At 37.7% G+C, this 23,850-nt stretch overlaps 1 long non-coding RNA gene across 7 annotated transcripts in view; it reads left to right on the plus strand.

The window, feature by feature from the left end:
- The window catches only part of LOC135314733 (uncharacterized), a 340,184-nt gene that overhangs the window by 124,333 nt on the left and 192,001 nt on the right, over window positions 1-23,850 (plus strand). Inside the window, exon 4 of one of the 7 annotated variants that reach the window (XR_010374203.1) lies at window positions 691-788. The exons of the other annotated variants lie outside the window; for them this stretch is intronic. This is a non-coding gene — a long non-coding RNA (uncharacterized LOC135314733). The remainder of the gene's footprint in view (window positions 1-690; window positions 789-23,850) is intronic. 7 annotated transcript variants of the gene reach the window in all.

Raw genomic sequence — 23,850 nt, forward strand, 5'->3', positions numbered from 1 at the left:
TTCATCAAACTGTTCATTTAATCTAGAGCCTGAAGCAATGAAAACTTATGAATGAAACTCCCAAGACCGGGATCTTCCCCACCATATGTCACCGCTTCCCTGAAGAGAGATGGAGATTGATACATGAAAAGCTGTTTATAAATCCTTGGTAAATTGTGGTTTGGGCCCAGAAATAGCACAGGCCAGCGAAGTAATCAAATTTCTTTCGTGTTTAGATAGGACCTTTAAAATAAACATATATAAAAAATGTGTACATACAGACACATAGATATATGCAAGTAGATGTCTGTATGCTATCATTAGCTATTTTAAAGTAAACAGGAAATTTTTCTAGCAACTGTCTTTCTAATCTGACTGGAATTCCTGAACTAAAGAGAAGTTTTATAAAACACAGGTAGAGACAAGGCTTATCCATATTGTTACCTGCCCATATTTTTCTCATCATGGTTTACTGATTTTATTTTTATATCTCTAAAAAGCCTTTCAAGTTGCTAACAAATAGGTAGTTAATAGTCAAGGTAGTTTCTGTCGATGGAAAAGATAAATATTTAAATGACAGAAAAATGTATCTATATGAGAAAGAGATTCAGTCTGTAACAGTTTGGCTGAAGGCTGTCAGCTGTTACATATTGAGGTCATGCATAACATGTTACTGAACTTGTTAAAAGATTTGAATGGATTTATTTTCAGATTTTATGAATGCCAACAGTTAAACTACGCTGAATACTCCAGATCAGAACTGCAATAAAAACTCCTGATCAGCACGTGCAAATGAGATCATCTTGCAGGTACTTTTAAGGAGTTTGAATTTAACATAATTTTTGTATTAGACCACAGAAATTCAATGAGTAAGATTACTTATTTTGGACTGATTATCATGAAGAGAGTTTGTGTGAGAGAGATATATAGACAGGCATGTACCCTGCTGCTCCGTATTTTAGTCATATGGAGGACAAAATTGAAAAAAATCAGGATAGGTCCAGAAGCAATGGTGTCGTAACCTCCCATTTTCTATTTCAATATGCCTTTTCTTCTCTTTTGTCCTACGAATTCCTGAATTTCAACTCTGGAAGCTGAAAAGCCTTCTCCCAGTTTCAATCCTGCTATGAATCTAAATCTGTACTTCTGTAAGAGGTTTGTAGCAATAGTGAATTATAATGGATTTTAAGAGTATAATGCTAATGAGTTTAGTCCTGGAAACCTGAGGTAAAGCATGTTAGACTGATTTAGGTTTTGAATAAAGTTTTTTTCAGGTGGTTTTGATGAGCACAGGATCAAATAATGTTTTCACTGTCTAATCTGCCATGTAATACTGCAGCATGTATGTAGTGTACTGTAATTAATGTAATATAATGTAATGTTGCATTGCCAATTCATAGGGTCTCAGAGGAATTTTTATTCATTTTTCCATCTCCTTCCTTAATAGTAGTTTGAGGATAGTTCTCAAGTATTAGCTTTTTTCTTTCCTAGTCAAGCAGTGATTTGTCTGTATTTTTTTTACATTTTTCTAGATCTAAAAGATGGAGAATAACTTGAGAATAAATTGTATTGAGACATTTGTCTTTCATAGTGTTGCTGGTATGGTAATGGAGAGCACAGCTTCAGTTTTACGCATTAACAGCAGCCCTGCTGACTAGAAATACACATAAGGCTAAAACATAGGCATGACAAGAATTGAAATAGCTGAGCAGAAAGCACTATAATCAATGAAGAGTTACTTGTAGAGGCACATGCTATCAGTTGGCAAAGGTTTCTGCTCTGCATATTTACTTTGATTGGGGCTGGAAGATACTAAACTTTGGTGCCTTTTACCCTGTAGCCTGATGAGTCAATTCGATTAAGGCTTGCCCATATAGGTAAAACCAGGCTGACCTAATTCACACAGACATTTTTGCTTTTCAGTAAAGAATTAAGAGTCAACAACTAGCTGTTCTGTGCTTCTAAAACTTCTATCATGGTCAGTTGTCCATAGCAGGAAGTTAGCAGCAGAGTTTTGGAAAGAAGTGCAGCTCGTCTAAAATCTACCACAAACATTCAAGAATTGGTGTCTGTGTACTCATGTGGAGTATAAATCAGGATATTAAATGGTCTACAGTAATGTTTATGGAATTGCAGATAATATAAGGCAGGGCAAATGAGCTAGTAATCAAAAATGTTAGGCATGTTGCAATTGGCTGTAATGCTATATGCTGGATACTTACCAGAGAATTTATTGATATCAGATGAGGTGAAAAGTAATCTAGTTGGGAAATACGTCTGGGTTCTGAGGCTCTTTCAATGACAACCATAATATTCAGACCAAATATAGGGATAGGATTTAAGGAAGAAGTTTAATTTTAAAAGATGTGTAAAATCAGAGTAATTTCAATAAACTTTCAGAGGTTCAGACAGGTGTGAAGACTAACATAATCTACCCTGAATTTTGTGTATTTCATTTATTTAAAGACAACTAAAGGTACCTTTGTTCCTTTCAAAAACTCTCAGCTAAAGGGATTTATCAGAAAACCCACAGAGAAGACTCTCCAAACAGGAAAGTTTTAAATGCAAGCTTGTAGCGTGCAAGGTCATTTTTAATTCCTAGTTGACTCGAAAGATACTGAATGTCACACTGTGCTAGGAAAACCCTCATATTTAATCAGAGGCTCAGATTGGCTGGAAAGACTCAGTGGTGTCTTTTATTGCCAAAGACAGTAATTTAATTACTGTCCATATGCTCCGTTGGGCCTGACGGAAGCCCCATGTTGCTTGAATAGACTTGATTAGTGGAAGTGTTTCTACAAAACAAGCATCTTCACCTTTCACTGCCAGTCTTGGATGGGGCCTTTTCCTGCATCTCCCGCTTTTCACTTTCACAGTGATATACTACAGAGAGACTTCTGATTCCATCTTGTTGAGGCATTAATGACCCAATAACTCAAAACTTATTTTTAATTATTAATTTTGGACTGCTTTTTCAAAGCTGTTTTTTTTTTTTTTGACCAAGTAAAAATTCCTTATCTAACAGAAGTCTCATAAAATATTTCTCCCTGCCTATATTGATTGTTATAGATTTTCAACCAAAGTTTAGATGTTTCCCTTCTCAATATATATTGATGAGTATATTGTTATTCCTATTACACAGGTAGGGAATTGAGTCTCAGAAAAACCCTGCAATTTGGTGAGGTCACAGAAAAGACAGGACTGAAGTGAGGGCTCTGACTGATCATCACAAACCTGCCCAACCTGTGTCTCCAAGAATCATTGTACGTCATTCATTCCAGCTGTGGAAGCATTAGTACTCTCTTTAGATTTGAGGATGAAGTAGCTTTGTTTGTAGCTGATTTAAAAAATAGATTGTCTTTTTTATTTATTAATTTTTCATATGCACACAGGACTGTTAGGAATACTGGTTCATTAAGCTTCACAGTGCCATCTGTAGCAGGTAGATACTCATATCTTTGTAATACAGCTTGTAAGAGCACAAGAGGAACTTCTCGTGAGAGGTAACAGTACCTTAGTCTGGAACTTACATGGCAAACTATAGCAGTGTTTGATTAAATCTTAATATCATATAAACACAAAAAGGATTTTCAATTTAGCACTTCTAACATCAAAACCAAATTGGAAAGTAGGTTTTTGGGGGGTTATATTGCACTGGCCAAGAACATTATTTTGGGAACATTAGCAAATACTAATGAAGATGTGCAGTATTGTTAGCATAGTTGTTATTGGTATCATGACCTGTGAAATAAGCTGTAAAAATACTGGCTGAATTCAAATAACTACAAAGAACAGCAAGTGTCATAAGGCTTGCACCTGTTGCTGAAAGGCATGTCATTTTTTTTACTGAATGAATGAAGCTTCCTTTTCTGCCTTTGGGTACAAGTATGAATTATTACTTTTTGTCTGCCTTTAGTTTTGACCACTAGTTTTCTGCACTCATATTTTTGTGCAGTAGAGTTTATTACCTACTGGTTGCAAAATTCACACCACAAAAATAAAAACCAAAACCCCTCCTTGTATTTCCACAGTTAAAGCCAGCACAGTAATGACTGAAAATTAATCTGGAGCTTTCTAAAGGAAAAAATTAATGTTTCCTGTTGTTATTAATGTAACTAAAAACAAACAAAACCAGACCCCCCCAAAAAAAAGAAAAAAAAAAAAGAAAAAAAAGAGCAGTATGGTTTGTAACTTTTGGGAATTAAAGTTAAAGCTGATTTTTTTTTGGGGGGGAGGTGGTTGTGTAAAATTGTTTATTCAATTGCAGTACAATGACTTCTAAATGTACCTTTCTAGCTACCCTTGGGAAATCTTATGATGCTTATCTCTGGGAAGTGATAAATGGAACTGAGTATCAGAAGAGAAATCACAGATAAAGAAATGAATAGCTGCAGTGATTGTACTGGATCACTATCTGTGGTATACTTTAGTCTAAACCAGAATGATCCCAATGAAAAAGGAGATCGGAAGATCAGCAATATTTATATCACATAGGCATTGTTGTTTTTCACTTGCACAAGTTCAGATTTTTCAGCCTGCAATAATGCAGGCTAAAGTGTAAAACAAAGAGTCTAGAATGAATCTTATTAGTCACACACCAGACCATGGATAACACTGTTTGTGAACAGAGACATTTAATCGGTGTACAGCATGTCTATTCTGATCAGCCAGACTTTTGACTAATAGGGAACATCTACTGCTCCTAAGTAATATTTGTCTGTCATTTACAAGTTCTCAACTTTTTGTATTAAACAAACTGAAATTAAAAAGCTGCTTAACCACTAACAACTTCTCCATGATTTCATAAGACCATGAGTCCATAGGGCTGCTGTTAGCAAAAATATTTGCATGAATATTTTACTTTTCAAATATTGAGCACGCATTTGGGCAGAAAATGGGTGACATGAGAGAAACAGCTTTGATGGCTGTCAGTGCTTTTTGGTTTCATTTGCTGAGCTATTTCACTTTATTGAATGATACAAACAGGATGTCTGGGATGCAGGGTTATGTGCTTTAAGAGATTGTATTTCATCAAGATGTTTAGTAGCTACAACCCTCATGCTGATAATTAAGGACCCTACCACCTTTTGTCTCTCACACAGAGAAGTGGTGTACAGCTGCAAAGTCTGAACTCAAGATGAAGTTGGGTCTTGAGTGAGGAGCCGTGCAAACACAGAATAAGCATCTGAGCCTAACTTTGCTTACAGCTAAGGATATGGTCAGAAACAACAGAGGCAGGAACAAGGAAGTACAGCACCTCAGGTGGTACCCCAGCTTCACAGCAGTGCTGAGGAGAGGGATGCTTTTAAATGCTGGTTTTCTGTTCTTGCCACTAATAAGCAACTTCCCTATTGCAAATGTTTTTATTGACACATTCTAGGTCGTATTATTCTTGTTTTCTTACAGCATTATGTTGGGAGCTTATAATTGTATTGCAAACATTCCTCCCTCCTATTGAAGAATCCTTCTTCACTGCTTCCCAGCAATGAGCATCTAATGAATAGCAGAAAATTGTGTTGTTAATCTTTAAATCAGTGCCGTTGTGCTTTGCAGTGTAGTGTTCATCCCACCACTATTCTATGGCTACCAGGGTCATTCGTTCTTCTGGCATGGTGCTTTCATTTGTTTCATCTAATACAAGATTTCAATCTGGATAAATTTTAATTTGAGAGTTACTGTTTTATCTTTCGATGATGTCAGGCACTTCATTTCACATATCTTCTGTTTGTTATTCACGTTGTTTATATTGATCTAAATTCTCCTTTCATGTTCCATCCTCAAAAATTGTTCAGCAAAGCATAAAAATTATATAATGGACCACCCACACACTGTCTTTTTCCTGAAATTTAAATAATGAATCTGGCTTTTTATTCATGACAGGAAAACCACTAAATGATATTAAGCTGGGCACCCTTTTGTTTCTTCCCAGAAAATTACACTCAGAAATCGTATGCCTGCGGAGCTGAGTTACACTTTGCATACATCAGACTTCTATCTGAATTTTCAGTTCTTGGAAACTCAGAGTTCTTGTGAGGTCTATTCTGGGATAATTTCCATGAGCAATGACTGAAACGCTTTCATAAAATTTTTAAGACTTTTTTTTAAAGTTCCTGCTGATAATTCAAGCCTTCTGAATGCTTGAATATGTCTTTTTGTTATAGTGGTAACAAATTATTATTCAAAACCCATTTTAAGTTTACTCTTTGGTTTGTTGATAGTTTATGCTGTAAATGGTAGTTCTGAAAGCTTGTTCCATGGTAACTGGATCTAGGCTTTTGGCCTGAAAGGCTCTGAAAATGATGCAATACTAGTATGATACATACATTTAAGATGAGAAGGCAGTGTTGGTATTTTGCATTCTTATAGAGCAATGTTCTGTGTAAAGGGTTGTGATACACAGTTAGGCTTTAAAGTTTTCTTAAAGAAGTGTACTTCGTATTATAATTATTGAAAAAAGGGTCTAATTTTTGGAATGATAATAGGCTTTCAGGCTATTTAGATACTGGTTGACTACAGCTGATTATGAAAAATTAAAATTCATGATGTTATGCCATATGAACTTCTACCAGCATGAGTTTGAGGTAGCCAGGAAATTTACAAGGAGGGGCGTAACAGAAAATCTGGCAGATCATCCCAAGGATGTGACAATAAATCTTTTCCACTGTACCGTAAAATATACAGAAAACTTTCTGTGAAATGAAAAATAACTTTTCTTTATGTTTTTGAGGATGTACAGCCACAGCTTTGCAGAGACTAGAAGAGAATGCTGAAATGGTGATATTTTGCGTGTGTACAAGAGTGCCTGAAGTAGATTTTATGTACAAAACAAGCTGAGATTCATCAAAGTCTTGGGCAGAGTTTACAGCACGTACTTCTTGTTGTTAATTTTCTTACTTGTCTTTCACCTGCTGTCTAGCTCAGCATAGCACTGTCACCGTAGCCTGGGGTATTGAGTGTCTGTCCTACGTGTTCCTCCAAAAAAAACCAAAATCAACCCTAGTAAAATCCTGGAATCCAGTAAATGTAGAAAAGGAATTAAAATGGAAAGGCAGGAATGTTTACTTCTGAACTGGTGTGTTAGAGGAAATCAGAACTCAGATTTCTGTACTGTCGTGGTTTAGCCCCAGTCAGCAACCAAGCACCACGCAGGCGCTCGCTCACTCCCCCCGGTGGGACGGGGGAGAGAATTGGGGGAGTAAAAGCGAGGCAACTCATGGTTTGAGATAAAGACAGTTTAATAGGTAAAGCAAAAGCTGTGCACGGAAGCAAAGCAAACCAAGGCATTCATTCACTCCTTCCCATGAGCGGGCAGGTGTTCAGCCGTCTCCAGGAAAACAGGGCTGCATCACGTGTAACGGTTACTTGGGAAGACAAACGCCATCACTCCAAATGTTCCCCCTTCCTTCTTCTTCCCCAGCTTTATATACTGAGCATGATGTCATATGGTATGGAATATCCCATTGGTCAGTTTGGGTCAGCTGTCCCGGCTGTGTCCCCTCCCAGCTTCTTGTGCACCCAGCAGAGCATGGGGAGCTGAAAAAGTCCTTGACCAGTGTAAGTGCTACTTAGCAACAACTAAAACATCTGCACATTATCACCCCTGTTTCCAGCAAAACTCTAAAACATAGCCCCATACTAGCTACTATGAAGATATTTAACTCTATCCCAGCTGAAACCAGGACAGTGCTGAATATTATTCATGCAAAACTTAAAGTTTTTCCTTTCTTTTTTGATTTTAATTTTTGTGGTGAAGAAACTCCTCTGTTTGAGTTGCTTCATTGTTTTGAGGTAGCACTGTAGTAGCTCTCACTGAAAACCCTTGTATTATTATAAAATGGTTAGAGAGCAGATGAAGTAGTCAAAGGTGAATGATACTGTGACTGTCAAAGAGCACTTTAAAGTCACGTGTGTTCTTGGAAAAGTTTAAAATCTGAAATTAATTGTAACTATTAATATTTATCTGTTGACCATTTATCTTAATATTTAAATGTGTACTTTTGCACTTGAATATAAACCTTAAAGATGGCCCTCCCCAGCAAGCTCTATTCTTACCATGTAACATCTTTATGTTACTTCACAAGCAAGAATGGGTTACCTAATATCAGAAGTTACACATGACTCCAGTGAAGTTCAAATACTAAATTTCATTCAATCTGGATGTTTTATGTTTACTCTTGTTACTTGCAGATACTGATATCCTGAAGAAAATGGAATTTTTGGAATTTTCTGCTAAAGACATAACAATGAACTATGCGAGCCTGGCAAAACAGAATTTGATGGCCAGAGACTGGAACCGAGAGATAGGGAAACACCTGTTTCATGATTATATCCCTGAGGAGAGCTGAGAGACTGATCAAAGCAAACATCCCGCCTCAGAAGATGCTGAGAATGGGGTGATAAAGTGTACTGTCAAGGAGAACAACTAACTGGGATGTTGATAAGAACTAAAACAAAGCACCCAGTATGGGAACGATCCTCATTCTAATACTAAAAATCAGGCCCATCGGCCAGGAGCTGCCCCCCCTCCCCCCTCAAGAAGTCCCTTACTCCCTGAGCGTGCCTGGTAAACTAAAAGTAAGCTGTACCTTTACATCGAAGAGAGAAAGAAATTACCTAATTATTAGCTGAGGTGTGTGACTATTAGCTGTGACTGACACATTTAACCATATAAACGCCTTGTAGTTTCTCGGTGTGGGGTACTACCTTTGTGAGTTAGCACCTAGCACCAGTCTTTGTGCAAAAATTACTTGAATAAAATACCTCCACTCTGTGTGTAGTTTGGTGTTTTGCACACTGAGCGAACAAACCCCCTTTTTGGGATAACAATACTAAACTTTGGTCTCATTAATTTATTCTTAATAATTTAATATTTCATATATTTTTAATCTATCTATTTTAAAAAGAAATGTAAACAGAAGTTACTATCCAAAATTTCCTTTCCATTTTTAGGAGAGCACAACACTTCAAACTGTCAGACATGTTTATTCTTTGGGAATCTTATGAACAACACTATTAACTGAGCAGAAAATAGAAATTTTGGCATTGGCAGGCAGGAGTCGTAACAAAATCTGTAACAGATCCAGTGGCATGGTATTTTGAAAGTGATCTTTCATTAAGAGGTTAATAGGACTCTCATAAATTCTTGTAACAATTCCTGTTTTAATTACCACAGATGTATCACGAAAAGTTCAGGGGTTGATTTAGTCTGCCTGAGTATCCAAAAGTCCACAAGCTTATCCAGGGCATACACACATCTTTTAAAACAGCAGATTTGGACTTAATAATCTTAAGAAATTCGGAGATTTCTGGCACTTCTGCTTTGGGTCAATATTTCTGTCTTCCCCCCGTCCCACGCCTGTCTCAGGTTTTAAAGTACAAAGGAGGCTATGTTTAGAGAAAAAAACAAAATCAAAACCAAAACACAAAAAACCCAAAACCCAAAACAAAACCAAACAGAATCAAAACATTCAGAATACCTGAAAAAAAAATCTTCAGAACTCTAAATAAAAGTAATTCAGATTTGTCTGTAAAAGGAACTCCTCCATTGTCACGCACAGACAGCTCTCCTTTATTCTCATGGATAATGCATCATTTGTGCATAGATAGATAGAAATACACTACAGTTTAATTTGCAGCTTTCCACATCCAGTGCTTTAACAGTGGTTTATATTCTCGTGTGATTTATCTCCCATGCAGCGTAGTCCTAAGTGAATGTAAGATGTAGTTCTGGACAAAATACTTAGATTCTGTCTTCTTGAAGGAAATATGCAAATTCTAGGTAACAGATTGTCATGCAGAAGTCCTGCCTTCTTTAAAGCATCAGGCTTTATAAAATGCGAACAAATGAGGTAGACACTGTAAATTGATTGGCTTTGGTGTGCTTCAGGGGAAGGAGAGGGAAGATTGCTTACTGATGGGGAGAAAAGCTAACTTGTATTCAGGGAAGATTCTCTGTATTGATCAGTGGCTTGTTATACTGTGGTAGAAGTGAGCGGAGCGGTTTGAACTGGAGATGATAGATCAAGGCAGTCAGCCAGGCCTGTAATAAATAGCTTTCATAAATGGTGCTGGGTAAATGATTTTGTATCTCTGTAAATTATTCCTTTCATATCCAGACTATCAGGAAAATATACTTTTACATTCTCAGATGTGTTTTAAAGACATTAAAGCTAAGAGTATCAAAAAATGAAAACAAAATTCCATGCTACTCTTGGCCGTGACGTATACATTTGCTGAGAAAAAGTAGATTGTCTTTATGTGCTTTTATGATGTTTTCTCCATAAGGTGCTTGCACTAAGGCTGCTTCAGTACTCAGAACTTTAATTCTTTCTGTCAGGAGCTACTTTGAAACACTTAAGTAGTACATCAGACAACTCGAGTGTATTGATCACATTTTGGGATATTGTACCTTAAAAAGTGTAGTTGTTTTTCTTGTGGATATTATAAGATGTTCAAATGAGATAGTACCTTGGGAAAAAATTAGTGCCTGTGCAAATAAGGAAGAAGGTGCTGCTCAGAGACTGCTGGGAGGTGTTACTAGAGCTCAGGGAAAGGACGTGAAGAAAAGAGGTAAAACACACCCATTTTCTGAAACTATGATGTAAACTGTAAATTCTGGAGACTGTGTGGAAGTTAGCTGGAAATTAACACCAAAAGAACAAACCTACATTATTTAGTTTTCAATGCAAACCACTAAAGGATCGCCCATCCCTAAAGTGAATAACTATCTGTTCTGCAACAATGGTTTTCTGTAACATTTATATCTTGCTCAAGGCTACTCAGGGGAGGTTTATAAATTGTTGAAATCACTTTATTGCACATTTAGAGCTCATTTCACAGCAGTTTAAGGGGCTGCAATGAAGCTAATAGCCTTCTGCATTTCTTAAGTGTTTGTGATTTAAAAAATGATAGAACATATATAACACTTTAGAGTTATTTCCAAAAATAACATGGTAAATCTAATCATTATGTAATCAGTACATGATAAAAATCCCAGTGCTGTGAAGGCCTGTTTTCAAGTATTTTCATCATGCTGTCCCATGTTTGATATATTTGGCAGGGCGATTAATGCAAAATAACCACTTGAGAAATACTACAGACCAAAATGTTTGTCAGGCCTAAACTCCTGATCAGGCGAGAAAGAAATTCACAGATTTGTGACAGGAACCTTCTCCTTTGCTAAGCTGATAGGTTGGAAGAGGTTAGAGATTATTTTGCCTCATCAGCCACCTAAAAGTAAGAGCAATTAGCCTGAAGTGAGTGCTCCTTGCTCTAAACCCACGTTTAATATATCTCGTTATAACTTACTGTATTGAACTATTGTGGAATAATCACTGGAGGTGACTTAGAAATTAAACTTAAGTGTTTAGAAAAGGTACAGCATTGAAGAAGCTTTCAAGGTGGAGTGCAGCTGATATATGAGGAATCCATTCCATGGAAGTTCCCTATGAACCTTAGATGTCAGTAATGCCAGGAGAACTTTGCATGCTGACTCAAAGAGGAGTTGTATGGAGGGTGGAGCAGTGTGGAGGCATCTTGACCAGGCTGTGATAAATGGGAACTCAAGGTACCATGGAGCTGGTATGCTGCATATTTACCACCCTGGGCCAACAGGCCATCATATTTTTGACAAAATGCTGTCCTTTTTGTGAACTTTGCTCATTATAATATCATTATAATACCAAAACACACCTCCACCACAAAAGCTACACGCCTCTAAGGTGCGACCAGCCCTTACTGGGCATGTGCTTTGAATGTTTCTAGTTTACACCTTTAAAAGGAAAGCACGGAAATTTTACACCAATCATAATAAAGGTATGTATGACTACAGTCACTCAAGCCCCACCTGAAAGATAAAAAATATTATAAACTGTATGAAGAGAAAGAGGGTTTTAGGGAAGATACCATCGCGTACCACTCTGACTTCTGGGACCAGTCAATGGGTTAAGCCTCTCTTCCCCCCCACTGGGACACCCTTGGGTAAGATTTAAACATTTGGTTATACCAAGTGTTTCCCCAGGAAAACTCAGAAACCTCTTTATACCTTCACTTTAAGTCTCCAGTTTATTAGAATCACTTCATATTTGCTTAATGCACTAACAGCCTAGCAGTGTTACTCATTTTCTTACTATTTGTGTGTGTTTTGTAACCAGCAATTTTATCACCAGTAATCCAAAGAACCTGTGTATCTGTTGCTTTAATAAATTGTACTATTCATCAATCTAGCCGTGATCGTTCCCATTGAACGTGACTGGCCTGGGCATCTGCCAAATTAGTTATTAATAACAAATACTCTGATGGGTGGTTACTTCTACAATCCTTAGAAAATAAACTGTTGACCAAGTCTGAGACTAAGACTTGACTTAGCCACACCTAGACTTCTCTCAGAGAAGGAGTTTAGAAAGCAAGGGGGTCCTGTCTGAACCTCGTGACTCAATGGTAGGGTATCTCCCTAGCCACTCCTCAGACTCCTACTATTAACGCAACAACTATCAGAACCATATAGAAATGAGAAGTGCTCAACACTACAGAAATCAAGTAACTTATAAAATGGTCACACAATAGGAGGAGTTGGCTTAGATCCTTCTTCACATAATGCAGTTGCAAGTTCTCCTTGGTAAAACTGAGAGGAAAATCTCATTTACTGATGTAAAATATTTTTATTGAAGAAGGAGCAGTTGCATCCATGATGATATTATTTATGCGCTATCAAGTATTAACCGTTATCCATCTATCCAATTGTCAGTAATGTGATTGTTGCATAATAGTGATGACCTCAGTAACAGGAAATTTAGTGAACTGATCCTCTCATCTTTTTTTGTTGTTCAGGAGCAAACCGAGTCCAGGAGCCTGTAGGTTCGGTGATGCTACAGAAGATCACATTGGGTTTTTATTGATTGAGCTAATCAGTGTTTACCTTGCTTGACCTATCTGAGCTTAAAAGCCATTCCTGGTTCAGGTTTGCTGAGGTCTGGCTGGTTGCCACTGATTCTCAATTCAAGACCTTAGATACTCTAAGTTCTGGATAAAGGAACTGTATCTGTGACATTTGCCTTAATTACCAAGTCAATCAATGCAGTTATACTTTTTCCCTAACTGCCATGAAGTGTGTGGAGGTAAAGGATTGGCATGGTTTAGCCCCAGTCAGCAACCAAGCACCACGGAGCCGCTCGCTCACTCCCCCCTGGTGGGACGGGGGAGAGAATTGGAGGAGTAAAAGCGAGGCAACTCATGGTTTGAGATAAAGACAGTTTAATAGGTAAAGCAAAAGCTGTGCACGGAAGCAAAGCAAACCAAGGCATTCATTCACTCCTTCCCATGAGCGGGCAGGTGTTCAACCATCTCCAGGAAAGCAGGGCTCCATCATGTGTAACGGTTACTTGGGAAGACAAACGCCATCACTCCCAATGTCCCCCCTTCCTCCTTCTTTCCCAGCTGTATATGCTGTATGGTGTGGGACATCCCTTCAGTCAGTTGAGCTCAGCTGTCCCGGCTGTGTCCCCTCCCAGCTTCTTGTGCACCCGGCAGAGCATGGGGAGCTGAAAAAGTCCTTGACTAGTGCGAGCATACTTAGCAACAACTAAAACATCTCTGCATTATCACCACTGTTGGGAAGACAAACACCATCACTCCCAACATCCTGCCCCTCTTCGTCTTCTTCCCCCAGCTCTATACGCCGAGCATGACGCCATATGGTGTGGGACACCCCTTGGGTCAGTTGGGGTCAGCTGTCCCAGCTGTGTCCCCTCCCAACCCCTTGTGCCCCCCAGCCCCTTGTGGGTGGGGTGGGATGAGGGGCAGGAAAGGTCTTGGCTCTGTGTAAGCCCTGCTCAGCAGGAAGGAAACCATCCCTGGGTTATCAACACTGTTTCTAGTACAAATCCAAAACACAGCCCCATATTAGCTACTGTGGATAAAATTAACTCTATCTGAGCTGAAACCAGGACAAGGATATAGATAGAGACCCTTTTAATAATAAGATCCAATCATATGATGTCAAACAGAATATCTGCTGGGTCTCTTTAGTCACCCTGAAAATTTAAAAGCTGCTGATTTCTGGACTGTGATTACTGTTGATTCATTTTTTCCTACCATGTATGCGTCTATGCATTCTTTGTCTTGATGACAGGCATTAGCAGTTGTTTGTTAAGTATTTTTAGTTCTGTATTAAAATCTTTTAGTCTTATATCTATCAAAGGCTATGAATTTTCTGCCTTCTCAGTACTGCTTATTCATTAATCCTCGAGGACTGAATTTGGAACTACACAGTAGGAGCCTTCAGCGTATCAAGGATATAAATCAAAACTGGTAGTTAATGGACACTGAGTCAAGGTATCACACTTAACATAAATATTGGCCTGATAGTTTTCTTCATAAGCCTGGACTTATTAATATCTGTAGCTGCATTTCTTATTTGTTAACATTTGACTTGATGTGAGAATTGGGATTTGTTTACAGCCTCAGTGATTCGTTTACAGTCGAAGTGGCAGCGTGCCTAATATGGTAGCGCTGGGTTTTATTGAATAGATATATTGAATAATAATGGGATGGTAAATATTACAGTTCTCCATGTCTGCAGTTGTTCCACTCTGCTATGGAGGCTGTTAGGATTTCTAATCAGATGCATCTCAGAAACTATAAATGGGAATTTTACATCCTAACAAAACTGTTGGGACTGAAAGTATTCAAAACACCTTCCGTCTTCAGCGTGACATCGGAGCTACTTCTCATTTCAGCAGGTCCACTGTAGTTAATTGTATCATACGGTTACTAAATGTGCATGAATTTGTAATAAATTATTCCATGTATAAGAAGACATTTGTTAATTCATTGCTTGCAGTTTATTAGACTAATACATGTAGACTGCTTTGAGCAATAAATTACAAGATTAAGGCTTTTAATGTGTAGGGATATCATTAGACATTGTATGCTGGAAGTAGATTTGACAAATACTCTTTGCTAACGGGGTATATTTAATGGAAAATCTGCATGAATTAAATTAAATTGTTGTCATATTAAAGGATATAAAAACAACTAATGTCAAAGGTGTACGAGTGCTGTTGATTCAGAGTGTTATCACGTGTATATGATTAGGGAACCCTGTTGGCATAAATATTTCTTCAAATAAACAAACATGTAGACTTTCTTTGAAATTGCTACCATGCCATGGCCTGAATTATTCAGGCTTTTATATCTTTTTGAGCTCTGTAATGATGTTTAAGTATTTAAACATTAAGAAGCAGCAACCAGTTGGGATCACTGAAGCAGCTGTATGATAAATAGCATGAGCACTCACAGGCTGAAGGCATGACAAATCCAGCTGTTACCTGCGTTTGGGAAAGGAAAATGTTCTGCCTGTTTTTTTTGTTTTGTAGAGAGTAAAGAGAAATTTTAACGTGACACAAGCAGTTGTGTCTTGGGATCTGTGTGCCATGTAAAATACTGTTCTTTACCTATTATTTTGTTTTCTAATTTACCACCAAGATTACCATTTTTAGTAAGACAAAGGCAGAAAAGGGAATGGGAGAGCTTCAGACTCTCTTACAATATTTCATAAACACTGTCAGATGTTAACGTTGCAAATATGGAGGAAAATGACAGCAATGGAATAACATAAGTTAGCTTGGGTTTGGTGCAGCTTGATGAAGCTCTGATGAGCTATTACAAAACAACAAGGACAACTTACCAGCAACAACTTTCTTTTTCAAAGGAACAGCATGAAGGAAATCTGTGATCCATGTAACTGCTTAAAGCACTGCCATCCGTAATGCGATCTTTCATCTCTGTCTTGGAAAGCTGAATATAGAGACCATTTCTTGTATCTGCAAACACAGTTTGCTGTACAAATAAGTGTTTTTATTTGTTCATTTTAACTTTTTAAAAGTTTCTGCTAATTAGGCTTGCTTAAGCTGTATGCTGTGGCATATTTTATGAAACAGCAGGCTGATCTGTGGCTTAAGGATCCAGCTGAAAAGAGAGGTTAGTAAGGGCCATGACAGCCAGTGTCTCTGGGGGAATTTGTGACTCAAAACTCAGCCAAAGCACACCCTGAAGTAGAAACTCCACCGACATTTAAAATTATGCTGTACGTACTCCCTCGCTTCTAGGCAGCGAGTGCTCAGGTCAGTTACCCTGCCCTTTCCTGCCCCATTCCTACTGCTCTGGTAGGGTCTGGAGTAGGTGGCAGCACAGAAGTGGCTTTTTGTTCTTTTGTTTTAAAGCCTTTTGATTTGCCACCCTCTGTGTTTTGCAAGTGCTCTGACTTCTGTGGAAAAGATAGAATGATGTTTAATGTCTGATCTATGCTTAAGATTTGCAGTGCATGAATGATGCAGCTATATGGAGATGTTCTAAAATGGATTTTAGCGTTCCTGCTTTTTGTTTTGTTTTGTTTTGTTTTGTTTCAGGTATCTAATGTATTTCTTTTTAAACTCCATTTTCTGCTGCTTCTGTCTCCCTGAAGTTGGAAAATGTCTGGAATCAGGTGCATGCAAATAGGCATTAGCAAGTGCCTGGCTCTGAAACCTCCAGCATCTACTGAGGCAGGAAAAGCTCTAACTCTGCTGTATTAACTGTTATACATGAATAGTCCCATCACAGTGCAGTAGGGAATAGTGACATATACACAAAAACTATTACAGCTCATCATTCATTTTCCAGTAGAATAATTCATAAACATTCATAAAAGTTTTGCTATGCCAAGTGGCAAACTTCCCATCCGGCTACCCTGAAAAGCCTAAGATTTTTCATTTTACAATGTAAACATTTTATTATGACACTTTTTGATTAGAATCGCATAAATCTCTCAGCAGTGAATCTATTGCGTATATTTCTTGCTGAGAATGTAGCTGCAAGTAAGCATGCTCCGATATTCTTTATATGTAATTTACTTAGGGAAGGTATCAGAACAACAATATCGGAAATATTGCCTCCAAAATTATACAAAGAAGACTATTTTCAAGGGGAAAGAGAGCATAACACAAAAGGAGCAAATAAAGGCTTATTTGCTGTGTGTTGTTTACAAAACGTGTTGAACATTTTATTGAGTATTTCTTCCATGTGAATTATGCATGCACTCCAGTGCCTTTGGGAAGATGCAAAACACTATATATGATGAATACATGACCTGCTGATGTTTTCTAAGATACTGTTTTAAATGGAAAAATTAACAATTTCATATCTACCAAGGATTATTTTATTCCCTTTCAACATGGGTAAGCAAGAATATTGCAGTGAAGGGAAGATTTCTGACTGTGTTCTTTCACTGGAGCCTGCTGTGTGGCTTTGCAGGGATGTACTGCATATTGGTGCACTGAAACTGGGTTTCTGTAGGCTAAAAAGTTATCTTTTCCAGTAAGCTGCAACTGAAAGCAAAATGTGTCCGAATTTCTTTAATGATTCCAGTGAAGTCTGTTAACTTTTTAAACCTTTTCATGTCCAACGCCTGACTGGTGTTTGGTCCAAAACATAGATCCTTCTGGTGGACCAGCTGCACTTGCCCTTTTGAGACTAGCGAAAGCTATTACTGTGTGAAGTAGCCGAGGCTGGCACAGAGGCAGATTTTCAAATGTGGCAGTCTTACTCTCACTCCTGTGCTCACTGCTTTTTGTATCGCACCTTCTTACAGCCTTTCCATGTTAGATCCGAGTTTGGGGCACAAGTACCAAATGCATATTTTTTTTCCGCTTCGTAATTTCAATAAAAATGTTTCAATTTCTAAATGTAGTCGTAGCTGCAGCTTCATAATAAGACATTCATTCACTCAGTGAACCTTTACAAGGCATTTCAAATAACAAAGTACGCATTAACCTCTTTTGGACTATAGTTTAAGAAAAAATATGATGTAAACACCGTTTTTCCTTTGTTATTTGTGTGAATTGTAAATACTTTAATGAATGCTTGTGCAAAATTAAGTTAACATATCTCTGAAAGTTAAGTTCATTCTATGGAAAGGAAATTGAGTACAATGAGAAGTGACATCAACTAAAGTATATTGAAACACAGAATTCAGGAAACACACAGACAGATTCCAGCTCTCACTGCTGGCATCAGAACATGAAACTGAAACAGTATTTGTTATTAATCTCTTTCATGTATAAATGTACTTAGTCTTTTCATTGACAGTATGCTTCTGTCACGTAATTCACCTTACCAAGAAAAAAAAAATCCCAATTGTTTAGAAAGTATCATCATTAATTCTATGGGATACTAATCCTAGAATTCTCCAGAGCTAATAATTGCTCTGATTTATAGAAAAGCTTTTCTGGGAATTTTAAATCCCACTTTTGAACCTAAGCCTTGTTAATATATGGGGGAAAAGTGGATTTAAGCAAAAAAACCCAAACAAGCAAATAAAAAAACCCCACCAAAACCCCCAAGCATTCCAAGCTAACAAAGAGCAGTGTCAAAAAGCTAATAGTGAGCTCATACACCTGCTATACTTAAAAACAAAAAGAGTTTTACCTGACTCCTTCAAAATGCTCAGAATGCTCAGATGTTCAGCTCTTCCTTCGGTGCTCAACCACCACTCAAGGTCACAGGCATTGCCTAGAGCCCTGCAACAGGGAACAGGGTAGAAAATAAACAATGGAACAACTGAAACAAAAATCTACTTTTTTTGTTGTAAGATTTTTTTTTAGATTATATTCTTTTGATCATAGAGACCAAATTACCTTAGAATTACAATTAAAAGTTATTATTTAAAAATTATTATTAAATGTTTTCAGTTGGGGGGAGGGATTTGTTTTAACCTAATTAATTCGAATAAGGTTAATGTGAGTGAGTTCTAGTAGAAGCTCATCATTTGGATGAGAAATTAATTGCTGAAGTATAACATACTTTCGGTAACAACACTGTGCTAGAAAGAGTCTATCCCTAATAGCGCCTGGCAGCACTGTGCACTTCTGTCCTTCTGCAGGACAGTCTCCAAGATGAGCAAGTCTGAGGTAACCTGGAGGTGGAGGTGCAGCTCTGAAGGCTCACCCTTGCACTGAGGGTACCTTTTCCAAGAGGGGGTATGAAGGCCATGGTACAGTACTGGGGGTACTTGCCAGCACAGCCAGTAGAGGAGTCACAAATGGCAGAAGTGACCTGTAGTTTGATTTAGTCAATGGCAGAAAACCCAGTGAGGTCTATGTTGTTATTCTTGCCCTGAGAAGTGGAGGATTAATTTGCTGGGAAAAGGTTTCCGCATGCCAAGAAGAAACATAGTTAAAAATTGTTAAAATGGAGGAGACTGGGAGGTCAAAACTGGCACAAGTAATGTCTTGTCATTAGGAATAGAAAAGTAGAGAGTATTACTGGTGCCTGAGGGTGGAAGGAGATGGGTATGCATATAGATACAAAGTTATGTAGAACTGTTTTGTAGGGGAGAGTAAAGCATGTGAAAAAAGGGCAGAAAATGGCTGGAACTCTGCTTAGAAATTGCTTGTAGTATTCACTGTCTATTATTTTTCTAGCAAGGGCAGTTGCCTGAATGGCATTGCTTTGCCTCCCGGTTGTTCAGAGGGCAACAGAGAGGGGAGATAAGTGTGGAGAAAACAGCAAACTGCTGGACTAATTTTTCTGAGGCTGTTCTGTTGTGACTGTTCCTCTGCAGGTGCACTACCAAAAAAAATTAAAAGCGATTCTCACTTCCTTCTGGTCCTCAGAAGTCACAAAGAGTATTTGTATCAGCTCAAAAGTTAAATTCTTAAGCTAGTTATGGGAAAGAAGAGATGGAGGATTTTTAAAATATAAACACAGATTCAGTTACAAAGTGTTTTTTTATCAAGTGCCTAGCTAACTAAACATTCAGGTTGTCAATTAAAATATAAGCACTTCAACAGTAAACACAGGGTTGCAGTTCTTGTGTTATTTTCACTGTAAAATTTGGTGGTTAAGGTAGAGTGAAATTTCTAGGTTACATCCTTGTTTGTTTATTTACCGTAATGTAGATGACTCTGATGCTCTTTTGCTCTGAGCTGTTCAGATTATAAATCTTCATTGGAGGATTTAGGGGAATACAGTATCAGACTCCATCCATGGAAACTGCGTGTTAAAAAAGTGCAGCAGTGTCTGAGGGGTATGGCTGCATTCCCTAAAAATACATGAAATGCATGGAATATAATCATATATTCCCTGAAATACGTGTAAGGAAAACATGAGTTCTTGATATTCATCTGTTTTTTTCAGGGCCATCAGTCCTTTCTGTTTACGCGATTAGTGTTCTCACGTAAATTAATACCCAGCTCTGACAAAAAGGTGAGTATGAGGAGTCAGATGGTCCAGAAATTCAAAGTTTCAAATTCGGCTCTTCATGGTCTTGCATGTTCAAGTAAAATGCTTCCAGGGCCCCAGTTACTTGGGGCACTTTTGTTTTTATCCATTTCCCTGCCCTTTTGTTAGGGCAGAGGCTGTCTCCCGCATTTCTGTGGAAAACCTTGCTCCCTGGGGCTGTAGCCAAGGTGAGGATCTACAACCAAATAATAATAATGTCGGATCTGAAGGATTAACAGGATCTGTTTCTTAGATACTCATTTAAAGGGTGTATATATGTGAAGAAAGTTATAGAATATGATATATCTCTTTAGAAAATTGACTACATGGCAAAAAGCTAAGTGAAAGCTTTGGATGTTGAATATATAAAATAACCTGAATTATTTTGCAAGGGCAAAATACCAGTTTTGTCATTCACCTTGTCAGTAGCCTGTTCAAGTTAATTTGAGAAGACATACAAGCCTCTGAGATACATTATATGATGAGTCAGCCAGAGACTTAGAGATGTAGTCTCAGGGAAAAAAAATTTTTTACGGAATCAAGATCGAAAATTGGGTTGTTATTATTATGCAGTAGTTGGAAGAGGTAAGCAATCCCAAATGTTCCTACTGTCTGTACATTGTGCTGGAAGGAAGAAAGCAGGTTCAAAATGTTCAGCATCGCCACAAAAATAGTTCTTCATGTCCTGAACTTAATTTCTCTCTTAAACTTTTTTTTGAAAGTTGTTAAACATCTAACTTAAGTTAAACTTAAACTAAAAGAAAAAAAAAAAAACACAAAAACAAACTAAAAAAAAAAAAGGTCAGATAAATAGGAGCCACAGTAACAAAATCACCATTCCTCCTCCACAAAGAGCAACAATAAGAAAAAAGTCACCTGTAAAACCAGGCAAGTTCTTGTATTCAAACATCATTGGGATGAGAGATATATGGATCTCATGTTTGTGGCTTATGCCTGGTAATGAAGGAAAGCTTGAAAGCAACACTTACAGGTCATCCAGAAGCAAGGGGGAATTGATACAAGTTGCTCTTGGGGAGTTTCCGATTGGACACCAGGGGAAAATTTTTCACAGTGAGGACAGTCACCATTGGAATAATCTCCCCAGGGAAGTGGTTGACTCGGCCACGTTGGACACCTTCAAGAGTCGTCTGGACAGGGTGCTGGGCCATCTTGTCTAGACTGTGCTCTTCCTAGAAAGGTTGGACTAGATGATCCCTGAGGTCCCTTCCAACCTGTGATTCTGTGATTACTGACTATTATTGAACCAGATCTTCCTCCCCACTTTTTGTAATGGAGTTTACAGTGTAAAGAAAATACTGAAAAGCAATTGCAAATGTGACTTGCCCACCAAAAATGCATATGTGTGCATTTTAGATGTAGGATGTAGTATTTTCTTTTGTAAACTGGTCTGTCTTGATCTTCTGTTTCCCAAAAATGTCCTTATCCTTCACAAGCTTATTAGATACATTGTCCACTGCTGTGCTAACATTACTGAATAATTTGGCATTGAAAGAGTCAGTTAAAATGACTGCTACATCTGTGTACCCCCTTTCTGGTTTTTCTTAATGAGGAGAGACACCTCAAGGTACTCATAAAGCGATCTAAAGTAAGCACCAGAAGAATAATATTGGCATAGATAGTAACTAGAAACAAAGTTTATCTCACATGGCTTTTGGAAAATGCCTTTGTGTAAATAGGTCTGAGTTAAGTTCTTATGTGCAAGTGTTCCTCTCAAATGTCCATGTTTAGTGGCTAGTTGGTTATTTGATATTCAGACAAAAAATTCACACATTACTTCAGGGTCATAGTATAGACATGGCAGGATGATTTTTAACTGCTGTACACATTGTTTAAACACCTAGGGTAACAATAAATGAAAGTGCTTTACAGAACTTGTCACAAGAATTGATAAATTGCATCCTAACTTCCTTCTTAGGTGATTACTCTTGTGCCTATGGATCTCTGAAAGAACTCACTCAACTGTAGTATTTCAGAAGAAACTGAAATGCAGTTCTTGAAAGCTGAAAAGAAGTGCCAGTTTTTGCCTCATTGTTATGTTTGTTTTTCCACATCAGTGGTAGGGAAGCCTGGACAGGAGGAACCAACTGAAATATTCCTGAGAGAGACCAAAGGGTTAATTAGACGTTTCCAGATAGCAAAGGCACTTGTCTTTTTGCCTTGATGCTGTATAAACTTTGAAATAAAATCAAGTGCGAGATGCTTTAGTGTTTATGAGGTGTATCAATAATAGTGGCTTCTAAAAGGGAGATTATAATAGTTTATAGTGACTTCTTCGTGAGCTGGCTCTGCAAGAGGTTTCATACCATTGAGTAGCAGCTTGGTGCATGAATTTGGAGCCGAAGTTTTCACTGGATCCTCTGGAGAGTGATTCAGAATATTTTAAAAATAATTTTAACTTATCCACATAGATTCAAGGCCTTCAAAGAGCACCTAATGACTGCCTGAATGTTTGCTAACTATATAGGGAGCTAAGCTTTGAGCCTAGGTGCCTCACTCAGACATCTCAGGTTATATGGTGTGAGCCACCATCCCATCTTCTCAGGCTTGGGCATTAATTCAGGTGAGGTTACACACACACTGTACCAATGTACAAGAGACTGGGCATGATCAAAGATGGGGATCATCATGGAAAGATTTGGATCCATTGCCTGATGTAGGTAATTCTTTTAAGACTTACAGATTGCAGGAGAAGACCAATATTCAAAATTCTAATTACGAACATCTTGATATAGAGAGTTTACTTTAATTAGCTTGGTATCAGGAAGTTTGGACATGTGTTTTTAATATTCTACTTTCTTAATAGATAGATTGCTCTGAAAAGGTGATGATTTGGTAACCCTGAGAAATTTAGTAACTGTCTTACCATAAACTGCATCAATTTCAAAGCACTTTTACATAATTGAAAATGTTACTTATTTTGATACTGTACCAATAAGGAAATGGTTCTACTGAAACCACAAAGCTCAGAAAAGAGTTTTGGAGCAGTTTTAAAAGAAAAATGGAAAGATTTTAAAATGTCAAGTAAAGTTGAGTAATTCTCATAATGAAATGGAAACCTAATTTTTTTTTTTTAACCTAGCTCAAAGTAAGAGAATTTCTGATAACTCTGATTCTCAATTGACTGTAATTATATTTAACAGAATATGGTCCTCTGGCATTCTGAAGATAACCCCACCTAGCAAATGGTGAAAGATAATCTAAGTCAATATGGCTAAATGAGAACCCCCAAGTCAGGATTTTCATACATTTTATAGTAAAAGTTTATGTCAAGGCTATAAGAGAAACGTTGCCCTGATTAATCTTTTAAAGATACAGTATGCAGTCTGGCTTAGAGAAGTGTGTAAAGTTTATCCATGTTGGTCCTTTATTCTGAGACTGAGGTCTAAACAGCAGTGATTTTATTTAGTTAGTCAGTTATTTTAAATACAGAGACAGCTAGTACAAATTGAACGCAAAAATGCTGAATGCAAAGCCATAAATTTCATTAGGAATAAACTATAAGAAACAGACCACCTGAGAAGCTACATAGCTTTTCCTGAGTTGTGCAGTTCTGTAGAAATGGAGTAACTTCAACTCCTCAGGTATTTACTAGTT

The sequence above is a fragment of the Phalacrocorax carbo genome, chromosome 8 (assembly GCF_963921805.1).
Source record: "Phalacrocorax carbo chromosome 8, bPhaCar2.1, whole genome shotgun sequence".
In the NCBI taxonomy this organism is placed as follows: domain Eukaryota; kingdom Metazoa; phylum Chordata; class Aves; order Suliformes; family Phalacrocoracidae; genus Phalacrocorax; species Phalacrocorax carbo.